The sequence below is a fragment of the Polyodon spathula genome, chromosome 6 (genome assembly GCF_017654505.1).
Source record: "Polyodon spathula isolate WHYD16114869_AA chromosome 6, ASM1765450v1, whole genome shotgun sequence".
NCBI classification, from domain to species: Eukaryota; Metazoa; Chordata; class Actinopteri; order Acipenseriformes; family Polyodontidae; genus Polyodon; species Polyodon spathula.
In genome coordinates, this window is record NC_054539.1 from 60,114,438 (window position 1) to 60,126,691 (window position 12,254).

Here is a 12,254-nt window from a genome sequence, read left to right on the forward strand (position 1 = left end):
CAGTCTGCCACTCAGCTGGTTGCTTAGCAACGTGTCTCCAGTTGCGCGTCGCAGCTGATTTAAATCACTAGCACACACACACTTGTGCAGGAACCAGTGAACCCGCTCCCTGTTACAGAGTCACTATCGTTTGAGTCCGTGTACGAGTCACTATCATTTGAGTCCTCAAACCTCAAGTCAGAGTCCTGAGTCACCATCATTCGAGTCTGAGTCACGAGTCCTTGACTTCGAGGCTCAAGTCCGAGTCTGAGTCCTTGAAACAAACGCAAATCAGTTTTCATTCAACTAGTGGTAGTAGTGGGGAAACAGTTTACCTAACGGACGTTGTCTGATATCCCTCAAGTGTTAAGTATGTACGCCTCCACTTTATCAGAGAATAACACCATTATCCTGTACATGAGGTCAGTCTCAGATTTGCTCTCCCAATCAGTCTGTTCCACCAACACAGCCAGCAATAAATGCATTACCATCAACAACAACAAAAAAATGATGAGCCCGGAAATTTCTTATGGCTGAACCTGTTATCCCTGCCACAGATCAATAAGTTGTTTGATTAACGATAAATGGGACGAGCCTAACATGGGGGTATGAGTCATTCAATTTGCATTACAGTCAACTGACTGAGACAGAAATTCTTCCTGTTTGCAGACACGAGGGGATGTGTACCCAGCCCCTCATTAAACACCATATAATGCTCAGAGATTAGCTGTATAAAAGAATTGCAGCAGAATTACAGCTGCACCATTTAACAGTGTCAAAAAATGATGACTCATTCCGCGTAAACGGATTACCAGGTTTGTCTGCAATTGAAACAAAAAGACTATGCTCAACACCAATTGTAAAAAAAAGTAAAAATCATGAATTATAGTGCTGCTGTTCTAAATAACACTGCACGTTTAAAGCTGTATACACACATCACTAGTCTTTGAGTTGCTTTTACATTAAAAAAAAAAAAAGCGAGGCCACATGAGTGCTTTAACTTCACCAGAAAATGATATTAATTGGGTTATCGTTAGCTAGTGTTTCGAAAAGAAAATGAGTGTTCAAATCACAGGAAAGAATGGATTCGGCCAATGTATTACACATTTAGTGGATATTCTTGCAGATTAGTTTTTCTTTGGCAGACCTGTGTGGACCAAAACCTTGTAGGCCAGTAAAAGAAAATACATTTATAGACCTATCCTATGGAACAGACTGTGCATATTTATCGATTTTACACACCTGGCCCGTGCATTGGATATGCCTCAATGCTTTGAATTGAAAAAATGTGTTTTCTCCTATGTTTTGTTGTTATCGTTTATATGAAGGTAAGAAAGGAAAGCTATATCTTAGCAAGCCCAGCTCTTTGGCTATCTGTCAGTAAATGCTTGATGAGTATTTCTTGTTTCAGACAACATACTGCAATAGAAATGTTGAAGGACAGCCAGCAGTGATTTGACTGTATGAGAAGTGTTGCCATTGAGGCAATATTGGTACTCCAGTTAAAAGAGGTGAGGAATCCCAGATGAAGAAGGATGAGTCATTGTATCGAGTTCAGCCCATTGCATATCTGCACAAACATGGCCCATCATACCGGCCCCATCCACCTTGAATGCAATCTTCAGCTTTGTTTTACAAATACATGCAAACCTGCAGTGCAGTATATATATATATATATATTATATATTATATATATATATATACTTATATATATATATTATATGTCAGTGCCTATAGAAAGTCTACACCCCCTTGAACTTTTTTCACATTTTGTTGTGTCAGTGCCTCAGAGTTTCATGCATTTAAATGAGGATTTTTTTACACTTATCTACATAACATACTCCACGCTGTTAAGGGGAAAAAAGTTTTTAGTGAGAAAAAAATTATATATTAAAAATACAAAACTGAAAGATCATAATTGGTTAAGTATCCACCCCCTGAGTTAATACTTGGTGGAAGCACCTTTGGCAGCAATTACAGCAGTCTGTTGGGATAGGTCTCTACCAAATTTGCAACACCTAGATTTGACAATATTTCACCGTTCTTCTTTACAAAACTGTTCAAGCTCTATCAAGTTCCTTGGGGAGCGTTGATGGCAGCAATCTTCAAGTCATGCCACAAATTTTCGATTGGATTTAGGTTGGGGCTCTGACTGGGCCACTCAAGGACATTTACCTTTTTGTTCCTTAGCCACTCCAATGTAGCTTTGGCTGTGTGCTTTGGGTCGTTGTCATGCTGAAAGGTGAACTTCCATCTCAGTTTCAGTTTTCTTGCAGTTTTCTTGCAGAGGGCAGCAGGTTTTCCTCAAGGACTTCTCTGTACTTTGCTCCATTAATTTTTCCTTCTATCCTGACAAGTGCCCCAGTCACTGCTAATGAGAAACATCCCCATAACAAGATGTTGCCGCCACCATGCTTCACAGTAGGGATGGTGTTCTTTGGATGATGCACTGTGCTGGGTTTGTGCCAAACATAACGCTTTGCATGTAGGCCAGAAAGTTCCTTTTTAGTTTCTTCAGACCACAACAGTTTTTGCTACATGGCTACAGAATCTCCTGAGTGTTAGCAAAATTCAAAAGGGATTCAAGGTGGGCTTTCTTAAGTAATGGCTTCCTTCTTGCCGCCCTACCATACTGGCCAGATTTGTGGAATGCTTGGGATATTGTTGTCACATATACACTTTGACCAGTCTTGACCATAAAAGCCTGTAGCTCTTGCAAAGTTGCCATTGGCCTCTTGGTAGCCTCTCTGATCAGTTTCCTTCTTGCTCGGTCATCCAGTTTGGAGGGACAGCCTGATCCAGGCAGGGTTTTGGTGGTGCCATACACCTTCCACTTCTTAGTAATCGCCTTGACTGTGCTCCAAGGGATATTCAGGGCCTTCGGTATTTTTTTATATCCATCCCCTGATCTTTGCCTTTCAACAACTTTGTCCCGGAGTTCTTTTGAAAGCGCCTTGCTATTTTAATACATTTTAATTCCAGGCTATAAGGCAACAAAAGGTGCAATTTCGAAGAACCTTGTAGAACACATGCATGATTGCACAGTAGTTCAAAGTAACATTGCAGTTAAAATGGAAGGCTCATTTTTAATGCCTGCTCCATCGCCAATAAGGATTGTATAGTATTTATCGAGATTACTCATGACTTGAATTTTGCATCGTACCCCCCCTGAAAATACATTTTACTCTCTGTGTGTTAAAAACAGAGGGTAAATTACACACAGACCCAAACCCTAATCTGGAGCACCGCTGCTCCCTGGTCATTCTTTGACAGTGAGCTCACAGGTGAATCCAGCAAGTGACTAATCAGACAGAAATTTGAGCTTTATCCCCACTCACAGGGAAACAAAGACCTAGTCTCATCGGGGGAAGAAGCACACACACAGGCCTTTTTGTCAGGGGCAGACAGAAATTCAGCAGGCTGAGCAATTCTGTGACTTGTTTATTGTGCAGAACTACAAGAAGAACCGTTACAGTGTCATAACGCAGATGCATTTGAAACCCTTTTATTTAAACGTTTTCCCATGGTGACTATGAAAGGTGCAGTGTTTGAAAGCTGTTTTTACCTGTACCACTGCAATCTCCACATAATAAATATTTTTATAAAGTATCCTTGACTTAAAATAGATAAATACATAGAAAACATACCTTGTAATAAATATATTCTTAACTTACACATGACTATGCTCTTTCAAATTCACTTCAAATAACTAAATGAAAGAAAATGGAGGAAGATGTTTTAGAAGGATAATTAAAATTTGTAATGGTTTGTTATCAAAATTCAATAACTTTGTTTGGGACTGTGACAGGAAGGAACCTGTCGCAGGTTCTTGCGCAGATGTGTGCTGCTGGGACGCATAACAGGAGACACGTTGCTAGGCAATCAATTGAACAGGTAGGCTCACCCGGTTCTGAGCTGATTAGGAGGTCCAGATTGGCCGGGAGGTGTGCCTGGGGAGCTTGCGTGCGCCACAGCTCGAGGCTACAGCACCGCCATGCTACACAGACAGGCGTTTTGTTTACATCGAGGTGGAGGGAGCCCGCTCTGCAGGATAACTACTATGGAACAACTGCAAGATGGTGGCTGTGAAGGATCTGCCCAGCCACGACTGTCATATTGTTTAACTCATTATTCTTCAGTGATGAAACACACATTTACATGTGTTATATATGGTGGCAGCAGTGGGCGTCACTGATCCTGCTGAGTCAAGGCAGTACCAGGTGACGATCAGCAGCCACAGGCGGAGCTGCTGAGAGAGCCAACAGAGACATGGGTGAAAAGTTACCATCCTCAAAGGCTAAAGTAGGAGGAGTTACCGTCCTCAATGGCCAGAGGAGGAGCTATCCTCCAAGAAGGAGTAGCTGCTGTCCCGAGGGCCAAAGAAGGCGGAGCTACTGTTCTGACAGTCTGAGAAGGAAGAGAAAATGTTGTCCCCGGCCACAGTAGGAGTAGCTGCCATTCGAGAGCCAGAGGAGGAGGTGGAGTTGCCTGCCACAGGGCTAAAAGAAAGGCAGCTGTCCCAACAACCAGTCAGGAGGAGACTGCCTCCACCACAGCCCCAAACACCACCCTTGGGCAACAGTCTGGCGCCTATGGGTCAGAGCCTTGACCTTGGTGTCTGGACCTCCCATCGGTGGGCCTGAGTCTCAGGTCACAGCATCACCAGGCACAGTTGTTCACCCACACTCCCATTATGCTCTCCTTGGTGAACCAGACATTGCTGCACTGTTGCGGAGGCTCTTACCTCTCTGCAGCTGCAGTCTCTTGGTCACCAGTCTGTGCTCTGGATGCTTGGTTCATACCGGCTGGATCCCCTGTCACCGTTTTTCTGCCTCTTTGAGATGCTGCCAGAGATGACAGCGACCCACCTGCTGCCCCCCTCCCCCAAAGAGAAGAGAAACCAGATGAAGAATATCAAATGTACCGGTAGTGCCATTCTGAGGGGAAGGGTATGTAGCAGGGAGGATCCTGTCGCTGGTTCTTGCATGGATATGTAACAGGAGACGTATTGCTAGGCAACCAATTGAGCAGGTAGGCTCACCCGGGTCTGTGTTCAGTGATGACCCAATCACGTAACAATTCCCCCTGTTACAGGTTCCAACCAAAATGTTATATTGTCAAGATGGCCTTGATGTTAAAAGTGGCATAATCACCCTGTCCCACTACACAACATTGACACATGGGTGGGGAGTGTTAATGGGATTTAGTAAATAGGAAAGAAAAATACATTTAAAAGCTGGAGTTGATAGGGAGCTCCTTAGGAGCATCTGTATTACTCATCTCCTCCAGCTGTGTCACTAGAATAGTAATACATGACCAGGCAACAAAGGTGTTTTTTTCACATAACTAGCAGACACTAATAATAAACAGTTTTTACCATGAGCTGCTTTAGTGACAGGTTAAAGGACTGGAAAGGGTTGATCCACATTTCTGTGTTGTGAGTTTATCTATATATAATCACTGGGAATATAGTGTCTCCCTTTTTTGTGGGGGGAGGTTGGGGGGGGGGGGGGGGGGGTTTGAAACAATAAGCACAAAGATTCAATGCCTATCCTAAAAGATTAGCATCTCTTAACAAGCTATTTCACACGCTGCTCTCTCAAAACAATGCTTTTCAGAGAGAATATGGATTTTTCCTGTATCAAGTTACCGATATGCTACAAAAAAGAAACTTTTTTTTTTATTACAATGCAGAATAAGTACTGTCACAATCTTGAAACTTTACAAGTTACTGTGTTTCTGTTTTTTGGCGTTTAACATATTTTTAGAAGAACTCAGACATGTACACACCTCCTTCAGTAAAGACTTGTCATTAGAGGGCTGAAATGCAGACAGCATTCATTCACTAGGTGGCATCGATGTCATAACATATATCCAGTGAAAACACTCCCAATGTGCAAAGCATTTTCATTTCATTAATTTACCAGTGTTTCTTTTGTGTTCTACTCTTGTTTGATCAACATGTTCGTCCAGTGGTATTCTAATGAATAATACAGGTTTGAGCTAGATTACAGAAGCTGAAGTTTTTTTTTTTTTTTTTTTTTTACCAGAAACATGAAAACTACATTTATTACAGCAGTGATCCTCAAAGCTATGATACTCATGTAGTCGTAACGAAAGCCATTACAAACTATGCTGTTAATCTCTATTTATAAAAGCAGTTAAATGCCAAAAGAGAAATATTATCATGACGTCAACTTTATGGAAATACATGTACATGTGGAAAAAAAAACTTTGAGGGTCAAAGTGTAAAAGTATTATATGATCTTCCTTTTTTGTTACACTGCTGTACTTTACCCATAACCATAAAGCATGTTGTTTGTTTGTGGTTTGAGGTGGAGGGTGGTTGGTCCCTCAAAATGGGGGTGACCCCACACACAAAAGACAGAGCAAAATACAATCAAATATGTGTAAGTATTTTCAGCTAGGTTGATAACATCGTATGGAACACTACAAGTGAACATCACAATAATGTTGGCAGCTAATTTGATAGAGTGTTCATGACAGTTTTCATTAGATAAATTGTTAGTTCCCTTTTAATTGGAAGATGACCACAAACCAATACTTTTGGGATATGCCTGCCACAGGTCAGGTATTTACTGAGCATTTTATGTCAGAGCTGCTGATAGGCCCTTCTGGGGATTGATGTCCTCGGTCCCTCCTCACGAGGGAACAAACAGTCACTTTTGCGACTCACAATCAGGTAGGTATACTAACCTCTCCAGTTGCTGTGATTGAGTCTGTGTGAAAGAGCTCTCACTCAAGTTTTTTTCTGGAGTTCCCATGCAATATTATATTGCTGGAAGTCACTTCCCCAGAATCAGAAACTCAGCATCTGTATACTGAGCTAGAAATAGTTTTCTCTCTTTTCAACAGCCTGCTTTGCGATTGTAGTCTGCTTTCTAACTCCACAGCATCTACTGGTGTGTGTGTGTTTTTCTCCTGCTATTGCAGCTAAAAAAAAAGTCACAAGCAGTACATTCTCTCTTCTCTACTGCAGCGCTTCAACCTGTGTATCCACCCCGACACATGCTACACATTAATCCGGGTTGTGTGACTGCATGCAGTTAGGGATAAGCACCTGCCCAATACCTTGGTGCTTACCCCCTTGGTGTCCTCAGTGCATCAGAGCCTTGGTGCCTCGGTGCTTTGGCACCCTCAGTGCTTAGATGCTCTGTGCCTTGGTGTGCTTGGTGCTTCGGTGCCCTTGGTGCCCTCAGTGCATGTACCCTCGGTGCCTTTGGTACCTCAGAGCCTTGATGCTTCGGCACCCTCGGTGCTTAGATGCTCCATCTCCAGCTCAAGGGCCACTGCTCCATGTCTCCTCCCACATTGTCTAAAATCAGATCTGGACTCAAAGAAAGAAAAGGGGTAATTCTAGCTCAAGTTTACAAACGGGGTTTACTCGACTGGTTAAGTCCACTTTTTGTTTGTTGGTAAGCCATTGAAATATGCTTTCAATTTTTTTTGCATATATCCTCCCTCACATGGAGAAAAATTAGTTAATGTAGGGGCACAAGTTACATAGCTCTTGCATGCACTTTGCTTGTATTTTGGAATATGCAGATATTATAAAGACAACTCTAAAGTACCGAACGATCCTCATCATAACAAAAGGGGGACCAGTTCTAAATTTAATAAAGCAAATAACTGATCAGCACTCCTATGAGAAGTGTCTCACTAGGCATTCACCAAGAAGACAGAGCTAGTGCTAGCTGGGGTTATAAGATGATCTATAGTAGGGTCATTTAAACTTAACTTTGGAAAGTCTTTAGGCCCTCGGGAGGTTTTCTGACTGATCCAGAGAGCCAATTTCACAGTGTGAATTTAAAAACCTGGCACATGACAACACATTGCATAGTTAGACCACACTTTTAACTGAAGCTTTTTGGTGGTGACATTTCTGCAGCAATTTTCCTTTTTGTCTACCGCATGTCTCTTAAGAGTAATTGTAGCTAACAAAATAGTTCTTTACATTTTCATAGCCATGCACATCCATAAAAGCCATGCTTTTAGACTTCTACTTCTTAGGTCCTTGTCTCCACCACTTTCATATTGATAACCAATCAGCTGCTTCCTCTACTGACTGACATGCATTTTTGAAAGACAAACAACAAACTAGTGACTATGGCTAACACATGCATTAAAGAGCACATTTGCGACCTATGAAGCTTATGGAATTATTTTATCTATAATGATTTAAGCTTTTGTTTACATAGGTTATGGGGCATTTTCTACAAAGCTAAATAAGGAGAAGTGGAAAATCTAGCCCAATGTGTAGGTATCAGAAGTATGATATTAACATTGTATAGCTACATATGGTTTGAGAGCTCTCAGCTGTGCATCCACACTCTCCGTTTTGTAATTAACCATGTGGTCTGCTCTGAGGCCCTTCACTAGCTGCTCTACATTCTGTGAACAAGTAACTGTCACATGGGCACCCCAGGCTTTTATCAGCTGCAAGGTAAAAACATGCTGTCAAAATGTTTTTACATATACAGTACTTGCACAAACTGTGGCAACAACAAATGATTTGCATCAAGACTAGGGGTGGGATTTGTATTGCCCATTGTTCCTTTACTTACTAAATATCTTGGTATCCCTGAATAGGTAAATATTTTAATGAGCAAGACATCTCACAACTAGAATGGTACCCTGAAATGTTCTTCTTTTTCAAGGAAAGCAGTGTAACTGGGTATGGGGAGTTTGTTGCCAGATAACTTCACTCAGACTACTTGCTCACTAAATATCTAGGTATCCCTGAATAGAAAACCTTCTCCTCTTTAAAAATATGTAAGATATTTTAATGAACAGACTCTCTCAAAACTGTTGTGCTACCACAAATATGACCCACTTACTACCAATGTGGAATGACTGGGCATGACATGTTCTCATCATTTCATTCTCAAAAATAGACTGGCTAAGGACTGCCAAGGACAACACTACATTGAATATATTTAGGGCTTCTGTTTTGGGGGTTTTATTAATTGTATTTTTGGTGCTTATTTTGAGCTATTTTTGAGTTTAATGTAAATCGTTTTTTTCAGGGCTTTTGTTTTTGATATACTGTATCCAGTATATCATTCCAAAATGCTTAAGCTTTTTTTTTTTTGGTCAAAATATGTATAGTAGTAACTCAACAGTGCACACTAATACCTTCTTTGCTGTTTTCCACAACGAAATCCCTATGGTCATGGGTACATTCTTCCAGGGTTTTTGAGTGTAGACATCTTTATACATTTCACCACACTTCTGTTTTAAATCCTCAATATCTTAACTGTAATAAAGATTTAAATCCAGCTAACAAGCCTCCATCCTGATTGTAATCTCATTTTACTTCTCACAAGCGGAGTCTCCAATAGAAATGTAGGAATGTGCTGTCACTCAGTAGTTGTGGCGGGTTTAAGTATTCAGAACGAATCAATGATAAATGCAAGTCAGGAAGGCAGGACATTGCCCAGCAGCACTGGGAAATGTATTTATTATTTTTGTAGTAGGTTTTATTTTTTAATGGGAAAAGGGTAAAGTCAATGTGAATTTATTAACCATTTCCACAGTTTTTTCCTGTGTTTTTCGGTGTTTATTGGCTATCCACCGATTTCATTTTTTGTATCAGGGGTGTTTTATTGGGTTTTCTAGGTTAAAACCCAAAGTCAGAAGCCCTAAATATATTGTGCCTATCTTGGTAGTCAATACTAAAGAAAATGATTTTTTGGGAAAGGCCTCGGGATCATCCTCCAGCGACATTTTTACTACCCGCTTCTTGGGTAAGGGCACTGTTGGTTCTGCCGCCGGTTCCCTCCTCTGATTGGCCTCTAGGAACATGGCATGTATCTTCTCCATCACGGCCACCATCCCTTCCTGATATCTCTGCTCCTGCGCCTCTAACATCGCCGCAATTGCAGTGGGGTCCATCTTATCCCACTCTCACACCAACTGTGACAAGTGCGAGTGGTGTGGTGAACAAAGTGAACATCCAGACAGTACTGTACTGTAATCATGTCTGTGTTTTATTAAATTAAAAGGGCCGCCCCTCTACCAGCGATGGTATCGGGGGGGGGGGGGAGACGGCTGGCTTGAAGGCCACAAACAAAAACAATAACGACAATAGCAGGTAATCTCCAATCCACAGTTCCGTGCATGAAAGTGTGCTCTCCAATCAGCGGGGTGGTGCTGAGTGCTGGTGTCGTGAGGTGAGGGTAGTAATCAATAGGCTGTGCTGGCTCTGTGGCTGCAGCCCCTGGCTCCGTATTCCTCCTCTGTGATACACAAAACAGACACGTAACAAAACAAACAAGCAAAGCTCTGGCCGTATGTTTAGGTTTCGGCACAAGGGGTTGTACTCACGCAACTGCATCCCATTTGTACCACCAAACTCCTCCCTGCAATGAGCCCATTGCCATGGTTTATCCAATCGCTGCCTGACCAGTATCTGATCGCAATGGTGGTATTTAAAGTACTTGTGGTTACGCACTATCCCCAAGAGGGCCGACTTCCGGTTTCCGCCCATCGTCTAGTCAACCAGCCAATGAGGTAGTGTACTACCAACCTTACCCGCGCCCTTTCCAATCGGGAGGGAGATTTACAACATCGATTATTTCTCTCTTTATTATATTTCCCCAGCACTGTTTATATTTTATAATGTCTTGACTTAGAACACTTTACAGTAAAAATAACACGGTCTCCGACATCAGCATAATTGAAGAGAAAGGTATTGTTCTTCGTTTTAAAAGATACTGTACTGGACAGCTTTAAAATTGCTTAGGAGTAAAAAGGATAAAACAACACTAAAAATGGAGGTTTACAAATGCAAAAAGCTGTGGCACGGTACGTAGCTTTAAAAATGCTATGAAAGATATTTACATTTTTTTCTCAGCACCTTTCTAGATAATCTGATCTGTGCAACCACTATGAAAACACTACTACCTAATACAACATTTCAACATTGTGTATTTATAAAGGCTTAATTTTGTTTAGGAGTATCATGCTCCTGGCTTGTCCAAAGAAATACTGTCCCAGTGGAACAAAAGCTGCAGAGCTCTTTGAAAAGGCAGGTGCCAGAGTTGCTGAAGTGTCCTTTCCTCACACCCAGCATTCCATTGTGTCTTATCGCATCTACTCCATTGTGTCTTCTCACGTCCTTTGCATAGCAGAAGTTGCATCAAACATGGCAGTTTGATGGGCTAGAATACGGTATAGATGTCCTTTAATTTAACCAAATAGAAATTTGGATAGGCTTTGATGTACTCTGTTTGCCAGTATGTTTTGTATTAGTCCTGTTTTGCTTGTGATTTTTGGTAATTAATTATTTCATTAGAAAGCTACTGTATACTGTATGCATAAAAGTAATGTGAAATAAACAACAAATGGTTTCTTTCATTATACATTTTATGTCAGTAGATTAACCATATATACACAATATATAGTGGGATATGAATAAATGCAGAACTGGTGTAGGGCATATAATGTACTAATTTGAGTGTCATATCAGTCTTGGGTGGTTTTGAAGGTATACATATACGAAGGTATAAATGAGCCACAATATTAAAAATCTAATTACAATAACACTGTTCGTTTCTGGCAGTCAGTTATGCCAAATAATGACTGCTATGGCAACCACTAATTAAGCATCGCTCTGTGAAAATCTCTCCCTGGGTGAGAATATCTGCCGCTGCCACACCTTCTGCTGTTTAAGCTGGCAACTTCTTATTTTCAGTGGTTTAGAAAAAATATTCTTTAATTTGACCATTGCCCTAAGATGGCCAACATATTGGGGTTATGTGACTTTTCAATGGTAAAAAAAAGATGACAGAGTAAGGATTAGAGATATTCCATCCGGTAAAGGCATTCCACGTGGAGTGCAGGATATGCCCTATAGCCTGGAGGTTGCCGGTTCAAGTCCAGGCTATTCCACTGTCGACCGTGGATGGGAGTTCCCAGGTGGTGGTGCACAATTAGTCGAGTGCCACCCGGGTGGGGGTTGGCCAGGGTGTCCTCGGCACATTGCACACCAGTGATTGTCCAGGCGCCTGCGGGCTTGCCTCTCAGTTGCCTAGAGCTGCGTGGTCCTCCGACGCTGTAGCTCTAAGGCAATTGCATCGTGTGCCTGCAGAATGAAAAGAAGCGGACGGCTGACGGCACACGTTTCGGAGGACGCGTGTGTCCGTCTTCATCTCTCCCGCGTCAGCGCGGGGGTGGCAGGGGTGGGCCATAAAAATAATTGGGCATTTCAAATTGGGGAGAAAATCAAGACCAGAAAGCTGCAGTTTAAAGCG